The 19,688-nt window shown below is 52.2% G+C and overlaps 1 protein-coding gene and 1 long non-coding RNA gene across 6 annotated transcripts in view; one reads left to right on the top strand and one right to left on the bottom strand.

The window, feature by feature from the left end:
• CLCN3 (Cl-/H+ antiporter 3) overlaps positions 1-19,688 on the bottom strand; it is a 113,599-nt gene that overhangs the window by 79,446 nt on the left and 14,465 nt on the right. The gene's annotated exons all lie outside the window — the stretch shown is intronic.
• LOC147025601 (uncharacterized) lies at positions 6,983-8,932 on the top strand. Its single transcript, XR_015058869.1, has 2 exons — positions 6,983-8,221; positions 8,260-8,932. It is a non-coding gene; the product is annotated as an uncharacterized LOC147025601 (long non-coding RNA).

Here is a 19,688-nt window from a genome sequence, read left to right as displayed (position 1 = left end):
ACTGCTACAGGTAGAACCTACACAATCAGTAAAAAAGAAACACAGCTGTCAAATAAAACATTGGTTGGCAAAAAATCTTGACTATAATATGCAAGGAAAAACTCTTACTCTTACAAGTATCGCTTCCAGTTCCTGCATGTGCATGTGGAAAATTTATGTACAATATCCTGATATAGTGTATTGGAAATGTTGTGTTCAAATATTGTGCTATGTATTGTGTGTCCAGCACCTGAGTCCCCGAACAATAAGAGCATCATCACACTTGAACCCATTGAGATCCCATTTTCATTTATGCTGAGGTGTTGGAGTATATGAAGGGGTATTCTCACACGAAAAAAAATCGGGACCATCGGTTTGGCTGCGGAGCGGGGGCCAAGGTCAAAGGGCGCCCCAAACTATAACTTTTTGAATTACTGTTTTGGAGTGATTTTACTTTACGCGATTCGAAATATCTCACTTTTACGAGCATTTTGATACCAAGATCAGCCAAATTGGACCACTACAACCTGTGACATGGCCTCTGGAAGATTGTGGGGCAGCTGGGGGTGCCCAAATTTGGGGGGCCCCTAAAATGGGCCCACAGGTCTAAAAGTTGGTATTTTGAGTTTTTTCACCCAAGTGAATAAATGACCAACATATGGGGAGAAAATGAGGTATTCGTGTCGGGAGGGTGTGTACACTTGACATAGAATGCCCCTTCTCACTGTTGCAATGGAGACAAGGGTATAACGTTATTGGTTTGCGGCAGTTCCTGGTTCATGAAAAAGGCCACAAATGGCAACACCAAAGTCGGAGAATTGGTACACTGGGGACAAGGGGGATAACGTTATCGGTTTTGATCGGTACCGATAACCTTCACCCGGTACATCTACTGACACCAAAACCGGCATTTTTCCCAAACCCCTTGTGTATGATTCAGCAAGCGATCTCTCACCTGGCCTAGACAAGCCGAGCAACCCTCCATTATCTCTCACCTCCTTTCCAAAGGAAGATCGGAAAATGCCTGTATCAAAGTCACACATACAGTGGTACTATTGGAGTATCTCCAACACCACCCACCAACCCAACTGGAAAGGACTTTATTCCCTACCAACCCCAAAATATGTTGGAGATATCCAATGGAAATTAGTTCACTGGGCTTTACCCTGTTATGTCTTACTGAACCATCTCTCTGCCTCTAATTATAATGTTTGCCCTTTCTGTGGGTCCATTGAAATGTTACTATATATATATATATATATATATATATATATATATATATATATATATATATATATATATATATATATATATATATATATATATATATATATATATATATATATATATATATTGTTGTGGTTACCAGATTCGCAAACCACCATTCAGGTCCCTTAGGTGAGGTATCTCGGCAAGTATATGTGTAGTTAGGCCCAAACCCGTTGTCTAGTGGGAATACATGTCATTTATGCGTGCTGCGACTCTTCAGGATAGCCGTTTTTCTTTTACTATCTTTATTTTGGACCAACCGCCATGATTACCACCACAACCACAACAACCACCAACCACAACGCCGCTTCACCACAACCGCCACGACCTTCACGTCACACCTCGCAACCGTAGCATCGCCACCGTTCTTGCCCCGCTGTGGGTACCGGTGTTGGACTCGTGCAGGGCGCGCGTCGAACAGCGTGTACAAAATCACGGATTTTGTGCTTCAAAAACGGATCAAAAACGACACACGCCCACTTTTTGCCGTCCAATCGGTGAGCGAGGGGCGATTTGGCCCCGCCTCCAGGACGATCGATATATGCAAATTTGTGGATCAAAAAGCCTTCACGCCCACTTTTTCTCGGGCCAATGGGGAGCGAGGTGAAAGGTCAAAGGGAGGGGGTCAAAGGCGAAGCTACGGGGGGATAAAAGGACCGTGTTCGTCAGTCGAGAGTGAAGAGTCGGGGAGTCCAGAAGTGGAGAGGGGAGAGTGGAGAGTCGGAGAGTCCAGAGGCGGAGAGTAGGAGAGTCGGAAGCAGAGGGTCAAGACTTCGCGGGCGGTGGAGCTGCTCGTCGTGTGCGTTGGAGTCGGAACGGAGGGGACGAGCTGTGGAAAGGCGGCGACACCAGACGAGGGGGTGCTCGCGTCGTGCAGGGAGCTGCACCCGAGGGAGGCCGACAGCGCGACCTGGCCGAGGTGGAGACGCACACCAGGGATAATAAAGATCCTCTATACCCCGAGCATCAGCAACCCCCTCCTGTTTCCCCCCGCGCTGAGATAGTGCGACCAAGGGGGCCCCTTTCCCACCCCCTACCAGACACTGCCCGCGAGGCCCGCGGGGTTGGGGCGCCATCGCCGCTCCGCGTCTCATCACCAGACGGGTAGGCGCGACCCGGTCTCGGCCTCAGGCCCGCCTCATTCTTGGGGGTATTCTTTTCCTTGGTTTTGGGTATGTGTTGTCGGCGCCGTCTGTGAAGTAGAATTGTATAAGTGTTGCCGTGTGCTCGGTAGTCGGTATTAGCTCTGCATTGTGTTTCTCTTTTGCTTTTTGTGTAAATTGCATTGTGTTTTTTCTGTGTGCATTTGGTGGAATTGTATATGTGTGCTTCCCGTGTGCCGCGAATAAATGTGCTTTTGTGTTGAACTGTTTCCCGCTTCGCTTCGTCATTTCTCCCATTGAATCCTCATCTTGCTTCACGTAAAGGGTTGGTAGTGGGCTGAATACGCCCGATAATTAATCGAACCGTCGAGGTCGACGATAACACCGCTCAGTTATTCTGATAGTACGGAACGGGTCGCTTAAGTGGCCCGTGTCCGAAGTCGACCTGCGGCGAGGTGCGATCGCCCGGTCTACCCTCCGCGTGGGTACTTAGGTAGGTCGAATTTGGCGAGCAACCCTATCCCACGCGGGGGCTGATTGGCTCGATCGCGGTGAGACCGAAAGGTCCACCCGTGACTGGTTCCCGGTGTTAGTCCGAGAGGGTCACGACTGGATTGTCCGTCCGGTGGGCGACGTGCCGCGATTCGAGTTACGTGGCCGTCAGCACGCCGGCGGGCGCGGAATCCGCAACACTGGTGTCAGGTCGTGCGATACAAATTCATCGCCCTCCTCGCGGCACTGGTATCGGAGAACAGGAAAACGGGCTCTCCTGTCTCCGGCTAAATTTACGGGAATCGGTCCAGGGGTGAGAGAAGCGACCCCCGATTCCCTCCAAATTACGAGCGAGCAAATTAACCCTTCACGAGAAGCAAGATGGCGTCTCAAGGCGAGCGGGAGCCGGGGGTATTAGAAATGGATGTAGAATGTGTAGGATCCATGGTCCAGGATGGAATCCCCGAGCAGGAAATGTTGATTGTGCAGGAACACGGACTCGCCCAACTGAACCCAGGGCCCGAGGTGGGTGCGGCAGCGGCCGCGGTGTATGACACCTCCCCCCCCCTCTCCACCAAGACCCTTCCCCAACCCCTGCCGAAACGGCTCACTCAAGCGCACCCGACGTGGCCCAGCTATGCGCCATGCTGGCGGCAATGACAAATGAAATAAAAAACGAAATGAAAGGCATGAACGAAAAGATGGACACAAATACAAATGAAATAAAAAACGAAATGAACAAGCAAATGAATGAAGTGAAAACGACGATGGATGCGAATACACAGCAAATAAACGGAATGGAAACAAACATGAAGGAGGAAATGAAAAAGTTCCGGGGTGAGACGCAGAACATGGGCCGATGCCTGCAGGCGGGCATGAAGGCCGTGACAAAGGAAATAATAGTTGAGACAAGGGAGGTAAAGGGTGAAGAGTTGGCAGAGACACGGGAGATAGAAAAAATAGAGGAAAGACTACACGAGGAAGACGGGGTAAGTGACGCACACACACACAGAGGTAGTGGAGGATAATGGGGGTGAGCTGGCGGACTGGGGAGAGACCCAGTGCGAGCACCTGGATGGCCTCCTCCAGGAACGAGGGGAGGGAGTATGCCCCCTTGAGGCGAGTCACGACCAGGTGAGTTCGGTCGTGTTTTGCGAGGTTGAGGGGACGAGTGCTGTGGACAGGTGCTTGGAGAGCTTGGGGGGTATAGAGGCCCCGGAGACCCTTGTGGGGACACAAATCCTCAGTGTGGTTGTCCCTGTGTGTGTGGTGCAAGGTGTGAGTGCGTCCCCGTGTGTGGAAGCGACCCCGTGTGTGAGTGGTGTGGTGGCGATGGTGCCGGAGTACGTGCTTCCCAGCACGTCGTGTGTGGGTGAGGCACCGTGTGTGAGTGAGGCCGTGTGTGTGAGTGAAACGGCCAGTATGAGTGAGGCACCACGTGTGAGTGGTGTGGTGGCGAGTGTGCCGGAGTGTGTGCTTCCCAGCACGCCGTGTGTGGATGACGCACCGCGGGTGAGTTCCCCCGCGTGTGTGAGTGAGGCACGGAGTATGGATGAGGAACCGCGGTTGAGTGCCCCCGCGTGTGTGAGTGTCGCCGTGTGTGTGAGTGAGGCACCGCGGGTGAGGGCCCCCGCGTGTGTGAGTGAGGGACGACGAGTGAATGGAGCACCACGTGTGAGTGGTATGGGTTATGCAAGGGAGACCGTGTGTGTGAGAGAGCGGTATGAGAGGGAGATGTCGGTTGGCATGCGGGAGCACGCAGCCGCGTCTCCCCGTGTGAATGTGATGGTGTGGACTGTGTGCGTCGTAACACGCAGGTATGCGTGTGTGGAATGGAAACGGAGACGGCGACAGAGGAGAGAAAGCCGGGTCGCGGCTGTAGCTGTTTCGGGCACCGTGCCGGGTTCACCCAGCAGTGAGCACGCGGTTCGTGCTGTGCAACGCACGAGACCACCACGTGCTCGCTTGCGAGAGTGAAGCCCCGGTCCGGAAACGCCAGCGGTGGATTTGCCGATCCCGCGGACGGACAAAGTTTAGGCAGGTAAATGGATTTGGACCGGATGGGTTCTCCACGCGATCGTGTGTGTTAAGCTCCAACGGGCAAAGCACATGTGTTCGCGTGGGGAACCCATCGAAACGTGGGGCTTGTGTTTTTTTTTATGCGCACGGTGACGTCACGGCTGCACGTGTGGTTGGAATCCGGCAGGAGGGGTATCCCGGCCGATGGTACCGTCCAAGGAGGGACGAGGTACACGTGCAGCTGCATGACTTCACGGGCAGGTGTAAAGTGCGCGAGCTCTGAGTTGCCGCGCAGGTGCTGCGCATGGAAAAAAAAAAAAAAAACAGTAAGCCTCACTTTCGGGTGCAAAGGATTCCTGGGCAAGGGGTGGAAGATCCCCTTACCTGGGCACAGGATGGAAACTAGTTAGGGGGAAGGGTTAGCTTAGTTAGATCGACTTCATGGGGCAGGGGTAAGTCCTCATGGAGTCCGTGGAATGGATTAGTTAGAGGGATTGTAGCCAGATTTAGGTTGGGAAATAAAATTATTTATTTGGAGACAGTGACTGACAGTGAATGTGTGAAGGGGACGTAGTTTAGCTACGTAGTGTTAAAAGGAACGTGCTGTAGTATAAGGGACGACGTGGGAGCACGAGTTAGTTAGGGGATGTAGTTAGGAGTATGGCAGAGTTCAGCGGTGTGTGTGTTGAAGAGTTGGTGAGTTATGATGTGGAGACATGCTGAGTGAGTGAGGCCAGCGGGTCTGTGTGTGTGGAGTGAATGGGGAATGCATGGTGCGATGAGTGATTGGGGGGGAGGAGTGACTCCCGCCCAAGGGACCCCGGGGTCAGTGTAGAGTGAGTTAGCTGGGTTAGTCAAATTGTAAAAATGGAGGTCGTTTTGTTGTTGGTGGGAAAGTAGGCTCGAGACCCATTTGGAGGGGTGCAGGAGCCCTGTTGACGGGCTTGGGAGCGTGGCTGCGAAAGGTGAGTATCGCTGAGTGGGTACCCCGGGCACCAGGCTAGTCGGCCGTGGTAGGCCAAGGGCCCATGGGGGGCCGGGATAGCGTAGTGGGCACGGGTGCGCCTGCTTGGTGCGGGGGCCCGGGGCGCCATTAGCCGCGTGGGCAGTGTTGTGGGCACGGGTGACCCTCGGAAAGGGGCCCGGGAGGCCGGCCTGCCACGTGTGCGTTTCAGGGGAGGTGCCATGGGGGGCACTCCCCGGTGTTAGGGAGCTGGTAGGCTCGGAGGCAGTGTAGTGCCCGGGGGTGCCATAGCGGGAGATTCGGCAGAGGGTCGTGCCTGCCAAAGGGAGCCACGTGTCCCAGCCAGGAGACCGTGTGAGGGCACGGAGAGAAAATTGGGGGGCGAGGCCCGAAGTTGTGAGGACACCAACACAGGCGACGGGAATCTGGGTTGTTAGAACCAATACTTTAAGCGAGAGGCGCTTGTTGAAAGTCCCGGCGTAGTTGAACAGTTAAATGGATAGGGTAGATTAGGAAGTGTACCCCTCCGCACCATCCATCCCCTCGCTGTCGTTGTGGGCCGCTGGACCCACTTTGGTTATAGATCGCCGAACTCTGGGGAGGCCATTCTGAGGCTTCGTTGGGCCTCGGCACAGGACGTTAGCTATCCCTTGTTCCCCTCCGGGAAGGGAACGTAGGGGTTGGGAGTAGGCTAGGTGACAGGATAGGTTAGCCGAACAAGGACGATAAAGGGGGTTAGGGGACGATTTATAGTGGGGAAGTAAAAATAAAAACAACAAAAAAATAAGTTGGGGCTAAATTGGGGTTTGACAAATTAAGGGAGTGGGTATGTACAGTGACAGGCAAAGGCGATAGGTTGGGAGGGAGACAGGTAGGTAGGTCCGAGCCCGCCCTCCAAGTGGCCAGCACCACCGCACTCCCTCCACCAACCTCCACTGAACGGCAAGAGCTGGCCAACTTCATCGGCTGGCCGTGTTTTACTTCAAGGCGGAGGCCGGCCAACTTCATCGGCAGCTGTGTGCTGCAAGGCCTGTGCCGGCCAGTTCATCTGCCGGCTGTGTTTGCCTGCAGCGGCCTTCTTCTGCGGGCTGTGTTTGCCTGCTACCTTTGCCATGCCATGCCCACTGCCCCCGTTCACCAGCCCCATTCAATTTTTGCTTTGCCCCCCCCCTTGTTCATTTCCATGTGCGCCAGGATCCGCAAGGCAACAGTTTGCAAGCTGCGAGAACTGCCCCGTTGGCAGCTACAACACGGGCCTGCAGTGGCGGCCCGTGCACCGTGTTTGTGTTCACCCATCCATTCGTTGAGCTCATTGCGTGTGCCACTTGAGCTGGCACGGAGACTGCGTTGTGCAGCCCATGCACCGTTGTGGTTCACTGCGTTCAGTTCAAAAGGGAAGGCCTTGGACTGCGTGTGAGCAGCCAGCCACGTTCCCTGTCACCTGCATTGTTTTGAGCCAGAGACTGCCTGCGGGCAGCCTGGCTCCCTGCTAACTGCTTTTCTTTTGCAGAGTTCAATGATCCTGGGCCATGGTTTAGTGTAAAATTTGTAAGTTAAGGTTAAGATGTACTGTAAATATGAGTGCGCCCCCGGCATGTCTGTCTAGCGCCGGCAATTTTATTTAAGTCGTCCGTGTGAGTGAGTTTGTTTAGGTAGTTACGCAGCCCTCAGGTTATTTATTTTGGGGACACGAATACCATGAATGTCGCACTCAGGGATCCGTAGGTAAAATGTACTAGGGGAAAACTACACATGATGGCACACGAAAATTTGACGACTCGGGACGAGTCTGTAAAAAGGGGAGGGGGTAGTGTTGTGGTTACCAGATTCGCAAACCACCATTCAGGTCCCTTAGGTGAGGTATCTCGGCAAGTATATGTGTAGTTAGGCCCAAACCCGTTGTCTAGTGGGAATACATGTCATTTATGCGTGCTGCGACTTCAGGCTAGCCGTTTTTCTTTTACTATCTTTATTTTGGACCAACCGCCATGATTACCACCACAACCACAACATCAACCACCAACCACAACGCCGCTTCACCACAACCGCCACGACCTTCACGTCACACCTCGCAACCGTAGCATCGCCACCGTTCTTGCCCCGCTGTGGGTACCGGTGTTGGACTCGTGCAGGGCGCGCGTCGAACAGCGTGTACAAAATCACGGATTTTGTGCTTCAAAAACGGATCAAAAACGACACACGCCCACTTTTTGCCGTCCAATCGGTGAGCGAGGGGCGATTTGGCCCCGCCTCCAGGACGATCGATATATGCAAATTTGTGGATCAAAAAGCCTTCACGCCCACTTTTTCTCGGGCCAATGGGGAGCGAGGTGAAAGGTCAAAGGGAGGGGGTCAAAGGCGAAGCTACGGGGGGATAAAAGGACCGTGTTCGTCAGTCGAGAGTGAAGAGTCGGGGAGTCCAGAAGTGGAGAGGGGAGAGTGGAGAGTGGAGAGTCGGAGAGTCCAGAGGCGGAGAGTAGGAGAGTCGGAAGCAGAGGGTCAAGACTTCGCGGGCGGTGGAGCTGCTCGTCGTGTGCGTTGGAGTCGGAACGGAGGGGACGAGCTGTGGAAAGGCGGCGACACCAGACGAGGGGGTGCTCGCGTCGTGCAGGGAGCTGCACCCGAGGGAGGCCGACAGCGCGACCTGGCCGAGGTGGAGACGCACACCAGGGATAATAAAGATCCTCTATACCCCGAGCATCAGCAACCCCCTCCTGTTTCCCCCCGTGCTGAGATAGTGCGACCAAGGGGGCCCCTTTCCCACCCCCTACCAGACACTGCCCGCGAGGCCCGCGGGGTTGGGGCGCCATCGCCGCTCCGCGTCTCATCACCAGACGGGTAGGCGCGACCCGGTCTCGGCCTCAGGCCCGCCTCATTCTTGGGGGTATTCTTTTCCTTGGTTTTGGGTATGTGTTGGCGGCGCCGTCTGTGAAGTAGAATTGTATAAGTGTTGCCGTGTGCTCGGTAGTCGGTATTAGCTCTGCATTGTGTTTCTCTTTTGCTTTTTGTGTAAATTGCATTGTGTTTTTTCTGTGTGCATTTGGTGGAATTGTATATGTGTGCTTCCCGTGTGCCGCGAATAAATGTGCTTTTGTGTTGAACTGTTTCCCGCTTCGCTTCGTCATTTCTCCCATTGAATCCTCATCTTGCTTCCCGTAAAGGGTTGGTAGTGTGCTGAATACGCCCGATAATTAATCGAACCGTCGAGGTCGACGATAACACCGCTCGGTTATTCTGATAGTACGGAACGGGTCGCTTAAGTGGCCCGTGTCCGAAGTCGACCTGCGGCGAGGTGCGATCGCCCGGTCTACCCTCCGCGTGGGTACTTAGGTAGGTCGAATTTGGCGAGCAACCCTATCCCACGCGGGGGCTGATTGGCTCGATCGCGGTGAGACCGAAAGGTCCACCCGTGACTGGTTCCCGGCGTTAGTCCGAGAGGGTCACGACTGGATTGTCCGTCCGGTGGGCGGCGTGCCGCGATTCGAGTTACGTGGCCGTCGCACGCCGGCGGGCGCGAAATCCGCAACAATATATATATATATATATATATATATATATATATATATATATATATATATATATATATATATATATATATATATACATATACATATATATATACATATACATATACATATATACATATACATATACATATATATATATATACATATATATATATACATATACATATATATATACATATACATATATATATACATATATATATATATATATATATATATATATATATATATATATATATTGTTGTGATTCGCGCCCGCCGGCGTGCGAACGGCCACGTAACTCGAATCGCGGCACGTCGCCCACCGGACGGACAATCCAGTCGTGACCCTCTCGGACTAACGCCGGGAACTAGTCACGGGTGGACCTTTCGGTCTCACCACGATCGTGCCAATCGGCCCCCGCGTGGGATAGGGTTGCTCGCCAAATTCGACCTACCTAAGTACCCACACGGAGGGTAGACCGGGCGATCGCACCTCGCCGCAGGTCGACTTCGGACACGGGCCACTTTAAGCGACCCGTTCCGTACTATCGGGATAACCGAGCGGTGTTATTCGTCGGCCTCGACGGTTCGATTAATTATCGGGCGTTTTAGCCCACGACCAACCCTTTACGTGAAGCAAGATGGAGATTCAATGAAAGAAAAGACGAAGCGAAGCGGGAAAACAGTTCAACATAACTCACATTTATTTCGCGATGAACGGGAAGCACACATATACAATTACACCAAAAGCACATGTAAAAGGAGAAGAAACACAATATTACACAAAAAGCAAATATAAAAGAGAAACACAATGCAGAGCTATCCGACTACCGAGCACACGGCAACAATTATACAATTTTACTTCACAGACGGCGCCGACAACACATATTCCCAAAGCAAAAGAAAAGAACCACCCTCCAGGATGAGGCGGGCCTGGGGCCGAGACCGTGTCGGGCCTACCGTCTGATGATGAGACGCAAAGTGGGGGTGGCGCCTCAACTCCGCGGGCCTCGCGGACAGTGTCTGGTAGGGGGTGGGAAGGGGGCCCCCTTGTCGCACTATCTCAGCGCGGGGGGAAACAGGAGGGGGTTGTTGATGCTCGGGGGAAAGGAGGATATCACCCTGTCTCGGGTCCCGCGACGAGCGTCTCCTCCTCGACCTCGGTCGCGTTGCTGGCCTCTCCCTCTGCAGCTCCCGGCACCGACGCGAGCACCCCCTCGTCCGCCTTCGCCGCCGCCACCTCTCCACAGCTCCGTCTAATCGCCCTCTCCGTCTCCTCTCTTGGCTCGTCCCAACTCTTCACTCTTGACTTCTCCCCTCCGAACCCACAACTGCCCACTGAACTGAACTTGACTGACGAACGCAGCCGTTTATATAAGCCCCGTGGCTTTGCTCCTTCACCTTTGACCCTCTGCCTCCGACCCTTCACCTCTCTAACTGGCTCCCCATTGGACCGAGGAAAAGTGGGCGTGAATGCTTTTTGATCCATGAATTTGCATATAGCGTCCTCACTCCAACGCCCTGGAGGCGGGGCCAAATCGCCCCAGCTCGCCGATAGGACGGAACAGAAGTGGGCGTGAGTCGTTTTTGATCCGTTTTTCTCGGAAAGTCTGTGATGTCTCTGAACACGCTGCTCGATGCGCGCCCCGCACGAGTCCAGCATCGGCGCCCACAAGTGGCGTGGGAATGACGGTGATGCGATGGTGGCGAGTTGTGACGGTAAAGGTCGTGGCTGTTGTTGTGAAGCGGAGTTGTGGTTGGTGGTTGTTGTTGTGAAGCGGCGTTGTGGTTGGTGGTTGTTGTTGTGAAGCGGCGTTGTGGTTGGTGGTTGTTGTTGTGAAGCGGCGTTGTGGTTGGTGGTTGTTGTGAAGCGGCGTTGTGGTTGGTGGTTGTTGTTGTGAAGCGGCGTTGTGGTTGGTGGTGGTAGTAATGGCGGCTGGTCCAAAATAAAGATAGTAAAAGAAAAACGGCTATCCTGAAGAGTCGCAGCCCGACTGAATGACATTTATTCCCTCGAAACAACGGGTTTGGGCCTAACTACACATATACTTACAGAGATATCTCACCTAAGGGACCTGAATGGTGGTTTGCGAATTTCGTCAACCACAACAATATATATATATATATATATATATATATATATATATATATATATATATATATATATATATATATATATATACATATATATATACCTCGAATGTCGACGCCTGAAAGCCCCCTTTAATCTCCTCCAACAAATTTTTTTTAAAAAAACTTAATTTTCCATTTAATCACAATGTTTTTATCCTTGGTCTTACTGGCCCTTCTTCCTTTAAGAAAGTAGTTTGAGTATGTTTTATAATTGGCCAAACTATGTTTGCAATTTACAAGTCCAGGAAGGCAAAAATGGAGAATATTGCTGTTACCTCTAACAATGTATTGTTACGAATTTGGAAAACTATCGCACACAACATTCAGGTTCCTATAGATTCGTTGTATCGGTAAGTATGTGATTTTATAGATAGCTCCCGTCCCTTGTCTAATGGGTAAATAAATGTAAATGCGCAGTGAAGTTATTTTAATAGTCAGGTTTTTGGTTCGTTTACTTCTACACCCCCATCGACGCCAGCCACACCTTCACCTTGTTCTACCTGACGCCATTATCCCGATGTGTTCGGTCACGTACGAGGCGGAGTTAAAGGAGGAGCATCACGGTGGCGGTCGTCCAATCGGGATGCATCGAGTGACGTGACCGTCGCTCAGCCAATCGGACTTCCCCGACTCTGTGAGGGGCGGTCCAAGTGATGTCACCACGCCACCTGGCCAATCGAAGGGTTTGCCGCCCGTTTTGGCCAGTGAGAGGGACGGCGAGGATATGCGCGCCAAAACTGGCCAGTGACAGGGCGACGAGGGATTCTGCGCAGAAGGCTGTCCTGTGTGGAGAAGCGGGGAAGGCGGAGACACCCCCCCCCCGCCTTCCGCAGGGGGAATGAGATAAAAGCACAGACGGCTGGACTGAAACGAGGTATGACGGACGAGATACGAGAGACAGAGACGAGATTCGATTCGATTGGTTTTGATTCGAGATTCAAGAAGAGACTTCTCCACCGTCCTGGTAGTCAGTCCTGTTCCTCGTCCGCCTCCTCCTCCGAATGATCCTCCTCCGCCGCTTGGGCGATCGTCTCGACGCACCTCAACTGGGTCCGGCTGCGCTGGTCCGTCTTTGGGTGACCGGAGCTCCCGGAAGGAGTGGACGCCAGCCGCGCGCTTGCGGCCAGGTAGCCAGCTACCTTGATCTTCAGTCTGACTGTCCTCCGGGCTGGAGGTACAATTAAGGTCCATTTGGTCCGATTCTTTTGGGTGTGTGCGTATGTGTGTTTGTGGCACCAGTCAGTAAGTTGCAAACTGTTAAGTGCCTTTGCTGTATATACTTGCATTTCTTATATTCGGTTTAGCTCTGCCTGTACGTGCCTCCCAAGTTTCCCCCCATTATTGTTTAAATAAACCCCATTTGTTCAATGTTTCAGCTCGTTCGTGTCCATTCTTTCATTGACTGAGCGTGTCGCGTGCTGGGGAATTAGCAGGCCTCTGCCGTGGCCGTTGTAACGGGACAATCGGACCAACGGAACTCGGCGATCAAACCGCTCGGATCGCTCATGGAATGAGCACGCTAAGCAGCTCGCTCCGTACGGGTGCCGTCGAGGGTGTGAAGACTCGGTAGGTCGCCACGTGGTCTCTAGGTATTTTGAGATTTGGCGAATAAACCTGTACCACGTGGTGGAAATATTGACGCTTCACGGTCCAAAACAAAGGACCCGTATTCTCCGGAGTTTTCCAGAGAAGTAAGATCTGAATTCCGGGCAATCGGTCGAGCCGACTTGCAGCTCCATACAGCGGTCGTGTTCGCGGCCGATACCCGGCCCCGCAACAATTGGTAGTCAGGAGTGGGGTGTGAACCCATCCACCTCTGTAAATTTGCAGGTTAGAATCCGCAACATCTGGTGTTCAGGAGTGGAATTCAGACCCCTCCGTCTCTGGAGCGAAATTTACAGATTCGGATCAGGAGTGTAGGGAGCGAACCCCCCCCCCCCGTTTCCCCAAATTGCGAGTGTTTAAATTTATTCCTAACACGCGACATGGCCAGCCAAGACGAGCTGAGAAAGGTGGGTTTAGATATGAATGTAGAGTTAATAGAACCAGAGGACCAGGATGGAACCACCGTGCAGGACACCCCCATGCAGGAACTTTCCCCGCAAATAAATTCAAAGTCCGAAAGGGGCGCAGAGGTGTGGTATGACACCCCCCCCGTCAAACTTCCCCCCCGACCCGTGGCAGATCCGCACCCGACCAAGGCGAATTGGCTTTGTCAGGGTCGTTCGACATGAACCATTTGGGGGTAATGTTGATGGGAATGAAGAAACAAATGGACGCAAACACGCCGGATTTGTACAACAAGATGGATGCAAATATGCAGACACTGAGGGGTGAAATGCAGTGCATGGGGTTGAACCTCCAGGCAGGGCAAGAGGCAATGAGGATGGGCTTGGGCAGGATGAAAAGCATCATGGCGGCGCCACGTGGCAGAGGGACCGAACCGACGAGAGGCAGTGTGAATTGTGTCAGTTCCGCGATGGAGATGGGTGAGGTCGGGGTGATGAGAGACACCGTCACGATAATTAGGCAGACGTGTAGGACGAGACACATGGAGGTGACGGAAAAATTAATGGTGACGGAGACACAGATAATAAAAGGAATAAAAGAAGAAACTACTAAACACGGGGAGACGGCGAAGGAGACAAAAGGGGTGATGGAGACACAAATAATAAAAGAGACGACGAAAAGAACAGAGACGCGGGAGATATAAAAGGTAGAGGAGGAACTACACGATACAAAGGAGCACACACGTGGGAGTAATAGGGGACAATGGGGTTGAGCTCGGGGAATGTGTTGGGACCGATGCGAGAGGCAGGATGGCCTCTTTAAGGAACGAGGGTAGACGCTATTCCCCCTTGAAGCGGATCACGACCAGGTGAGTTCGGTTGTGCCGTGCGAGGTTGAGGGGATGAGTGAGGTGAACGGGTGCGCGCGCAGCTTGGGGGGTAAAGAGACCCCGGGACCCCTTGTGTTAACGCGAATCCCCAGCGTGAATGTCCTGGTGTGTGTGGTAAAAGGTATGAGTGTGTCGAAATGTGTGGTGAAACATGCGCATAGTGTGAGTGTCATGGCATGCGTGAGTAAAATGGCGTACGTGAGTGCATGCATGAAAATGGACTTCGGTTGGTTTCAGACGGGAGACGGGTGTGGCGAGCCTTCTGCGCAGTATAGAGCTAATTTGGTTACCGTGCCAGGTTCGCGCGACGGCGTGTGCGAGGTCCGTGGTGCACTTCGCGCATGGCCTGCACAATCCGGCCCGGAAACGTTCCACGTCGGACACAAGCCGGCCGTGTGGACAGTTAAAATGGCGGCGAGTCATTGACTTTGGAACGGACGGGTTCCCACGTGGGCATGTGTATGGGGCATCACGTGCTGCATACCGCGTGTTCTGTTCGCGGAGCGCACGGAGCGGATTCCCGGGACGATGCGCGCGTGCCAGCCTGCCCGGCAGGCCGCGCGGGCTTGGTGTGCAAGTGACGTCACCGGGAGAAGTACGATCTGAATTCCGGGCGATCGGTCGAGCCGACTTGCGGCTCCATCTAGCGGTCCTGCTCGTGGCCGATACCCGGCCCCGCAACAGTATTCAGGTCAGGTATGGGAGCATGTGCCAGAACAGCGCGTCGCTGCGTCCACTTTCCGTCGGTACTCCAGGTGCCTCCGTCTGGCCTTCCCCCAGGCAGATGCCAGGCCAATCCCCATCTCCTTGAGATGCTGGTCAACCTGCTGCAACCACGAGGCACGTGGTCGGCCCATTGGCCTCCTCCACTCATGAGACTCCCTCGCTGAGAGAATCTGGTAAGCAGGATTAGCGTCAGGAAAACGAGCCACATGTCCATACAGCTGCATCTGACTCTCACGGACCATGAAGGTAACAAATCTCATCCGAGTCTCTCTCAGCAACCGCTCGTTGGACACAAAATCTGACCAGCGATAGCCAAGGATTCTCCGAAGAGACTTGGTACCAAAGGAATTAAGTCTCCGTCTCAGATCATTGGTCAGAGTCCAAGTCGCGCATCCATAGAGCAAGACTGGAAGCACCAAGAACCTGAAGACTCAGACTTTCGTCCTCCCGCACAGGTACCGGCAGCACCACACCCCATGATCCAGTGAATCCATGACTCCCCAGGCCCGACCCAGACGTCTATTGACTTCTGACTCACAGCCAGCAGAGACATGAATATCACTGCCAAGGTAAGTGAATCTCTGCACGACCTCAACATCCTCACCAAAAACAGGCACAGACAGGACAGCAGCATCCAGGATGTCATTGAAAGCCTGGATCTTAGTTTTGACCCAAGAAACCCATAATCCCAGCGGCTCAGACTCCTCATTCAGCACCTCGAGGGCCCCCAAAAGGATATCTAAAGTCTCCTCAAAGATGACTGCATCATCGGCGAAATCAAGGTCCGAGATCTTGACATTCCCAAACGATGCACCGCAGCTTGATCTTTCTGACATCCTCCCTAAAATTCAGTCCATACAAGTGCTGAAAAGTGTGGGGGCCAGTACACACCCCTGACGAACTCCAGTAACAACTGGAAATAAGTCAGAGATGGTACCACCACACTTCACAGCACTCTCAGTACCAGAATAGAGTTCAGACATCAGATCGATCAGTTTTGGTGGCACCCCACGAAGACCAAGAATCCTCCAGAGGACATCCCGATTCACTGAATAGAACACTTTATAGATATCAACATAGGCTGCAAGCAGCCCTGCCGAAACTCTCTTCTGCGTTCGGTGAGGACACGAAGAGCAATGATACGGTCAATTGTTGACCTCTTTGGTGTAAAGCCTAACTGCTCTGGACGCTGGTGCTCAAGCAGATGGTGGCGAACCCTATCTAGAATTATCCGAGCAAAGACCTTGCCCGGCACTGAGAACAGCGTCACCCCTCGGTAGTTGTTGCAGTCTTGGCGATCACCCTTCCCTTTCCAGAGAGGGACAACAAGGCCCCTCTTCCAATCAGTTGGGATGATGCCTGTGTTCCAGGCAGAGCACAAAACTGCATGCAACGACACGAGTGCAGCATTTCCACCAGCCTTGAGAAGTTCAGCATGGATGCCACAGATCCCTAGAGCTTTACCCTGTTTCAACCAGTTCACCGCAGCCCGTGTTTCCACAAGCGAAGGTGGACCACAATTGATTGGAGGGTCAGCAACAGGGATTGTAACACCATTGACGTCCAACTCGACAGCTGGGGGATCAGCCTGGTACAACCGCTCAAAGTAACCGGCCCAGCAGGCCTTCACTTCAGACTCCTCTGTTAAGAGCCTCCCACTCTCTGCTCTAACTGCAGTGCTCCGAGGGATGGGCTTGGATGAACGCAATGCGCGAATTCCCCTGAAAGCAGGACGAGAATCACCTGTCCACAGGTGATGCTCTACCCCCTCACAGATTCCTCGCACATCGGCCTCCTTGTCCACCCTCAGTGCACGTACAGTTTTACGCCTCAGCTCCCTGAACAGTTCAGCTCTGCCATTCAGCCTGGCCCTGCGACTCTGGTCAATGGTATCCAGTGTCCCTTGAGAGACAAAATTCTTCTTTGCCCTGCAGTGAGTTCCAAGACATCCACCGGCAACATCAAGGACGGTGGTCTTGAAGGTAATCCATAACTCTTCAGGACCCCCCAAAGCACCCAGACAACCCAAATGTCTACTCAACCTGTTCACAAACTCCTCAGCTACTCTCTCATCCTTGAGCTTGCCAACATCCAGCCTAGGCTGGGATGGTACCATTCTCCAGGATTTAAGGTGCAGCTTTAGAGTTGCAACAACAAGCCGGTAGTCAGTATTGAGGAACTGAACACTCCGGTAGACCCTGCAGTTCTTGATCATCCTCCAGCGACCGTCAACGAGGACATGGTCAATGTCCTTTGCCACACCGCCAGCGTTGGAATACTAAGTCCAGTGATGAGCTTGTGGGTGCTGAAACCATGAACCAGCCACCCTAAGTCCATGACTTCTTGCAAAGTCAAAGAACTTAGTCCTATTCTGATTCATAGTTCCTGACCCATGGGGACAAACACGTCTCATAACCATCCCTATCAGTTCCAGTCGATGCATTGAAATCCCCCAAGACTAGAAGTGTATCTCGTCTGGGGCACTGATCCTTCACGGTGAGGAATATGTCCTTCACGGTGAGGTCACTCACCTCAGTCGGAGCATAGACAGAGACCAGGGAAATGACACCAAAGGAGTGACGAATCCTTAATCTCATAATACGCTCGTTGACCGGTGTTCCCTCAATTATCATTGGGGTCAGCTTATTGGACACAGCTACAGCAACTCCTTGGGTATGGTCACCATCAGAGCGACCAGACCAATAGTAGGTGTAAACACCCACCATTATCTCGCCGCAATCCGGTCTCCGAACCTCAGAGAGTGCTGCAATACCGATGTCCAAACGCTTGAGCTCAGATGATAACAGAGACAGGTGATCATCCTCTCTTAGGGATAGGACATTCCAGGCACCCACCCGAAGGGACCGCCTCAGGTTAACCCAAGGAGACCGCCGTCTGGTGGACGACACCTCAGCACCACTCCGACACACTCTCCCGCAATCTCACCCAGGGAGGTTACCCCGTGGTTTCCCTCCTTTCAAAGATTGGGGGTCCCGAAGGCTTTGCCCCAATCCCATCATCCGGTGAGCTGCCCTGCGAAGTGAAGCTGCACAGGAGGTACTCCCACGGAGTGGGTTTTCAGATTTTTTTTGCGTAATGAAGGGTTTTACGGTGGCCAGAGTGCAAATCCTGCCACCAACCTCCTAATAAAAAAGTAACCCAACTGCAGGAGGACGTCCGCAGACACAGTTGGGCACTAGATATGGATGGCCGTTGGCTCACAAGGACAGGTTTTGTCCTTTGACTCACAAGGAGCTCCTCTGCCCTTTGACAGGTTTTGTTTTTAATCCTGCTGGGTGTCCATATCCAAACACCCTACTCACCAGAAAACCTGGTGGGGGAGATGGTTTAGTCGCCGACAACCCGACCATGGAACAGGTTAGTACAGGTTTACATGGTACCTGTAGCAGGTCACAGATCTGACCTGACCAACAGTATTACTTATTTGAAAGCTCTTGTAAGCACAAGATTAAAGCTTGAACATTGTTTTTCTGTAATGAACAATAATATTCCACTTTTTCAGGAAAAATCTGCACTCAAAGATGCCATCTGTAAACTTGTTGACACCTTAATGATTTTCCTTTCTCCCCTACAATGAACTGTTGAACTTTTTTTCCCCCTCCTTTATTGCTGTCGTGTTCTGAGTTACTGACCCCATACCTGCTTTTATAATTTTAGAATAAAATGAGTAAAAAGAGTCAGTCCGTCTCCGTCTCCATGTCCATCTCCGTCTCCGTCGAACCCTCCCATATACTTTCTCTGAAATCCTCTTGAATAAGTTACCATAAGTCACAAACTTTTGGCCCACACCATCAACCATGATCTTTCTTGGGCAAACCACATAATCTAATTTGGCCTCCAAAGCGTCACTCACTGGGCATCCTCCGTCATGGCACAAGAGAACTCTTATCTACTTATAAGGCCTCACTCTGCAGCTTCATGAAGTACTGCTCTCCCCTCCAGGCTGGCGCATTGCTTGACCTTTCTCAGCTTGACGTCGTGGAACTCAAGTCTTTGGTATCTCCCACGATGAAGCCGATTCTCTCGGTCTATCACTTTCACATCGCAGACTGGTCGGTGATGTTTATCTTCTTTCACCTCCTTTCTGGTCTTGCACCCTCTGCCATGCTTTGTCCACCATCCATCCCTCCACCCTCAGGTTTCTGCAGGGAGCTCACAGTCTGCCAGCGACCCACTTCTCCTGAAACTCTCAAATACAAAATCACTGCTCACCTCTACTAACTCACTGATATTTTCCCCACCTTTGGAACCAACTTCCTCAATCTTTATAAAATTTCACTTCCCTCCTGGGCATCAAGCCAACTTCAGCACAGGCCCGTAGCCAGGGCTCAGTATTAAGGGGGGCATATGAACTGGATGGGGGGGGCACAATTATTATATTTCATATTTTTGATAACCCGGTATACTATTGTATTCATGCAGCATTGACACATCTATACTGAGGTTGCCGTCGCATACGAACCAAATTGATCTCAGCTAGATTTAATATGTTCCGATGTTTTTGGCCTAAAATTATTCGAATGCAGGAGAGCCGCAACAAACTGGCACATTCACAATGCAGATATTCAATGATTA

This window comes from Eptatretus burgeri, chromosome 6 (genome assembly GCF_056783735.1).
Source record: "Eptatretus burgeri isolate ZD-2024b chromosome 6, Ebu_testis_v1, whole genome shotgun sequence".
NCBI lineage: Eukaryota > Metazoa > Chordata > Myxini > Myxiniformes > Myxinidae > Eptatretus > Eptatretus burgeri.
The sequence above is the reverse complement of the archived record's forward strand: the minus strand, read 5'-3'. Positions and strand labels throughout refer to the sequence as shown.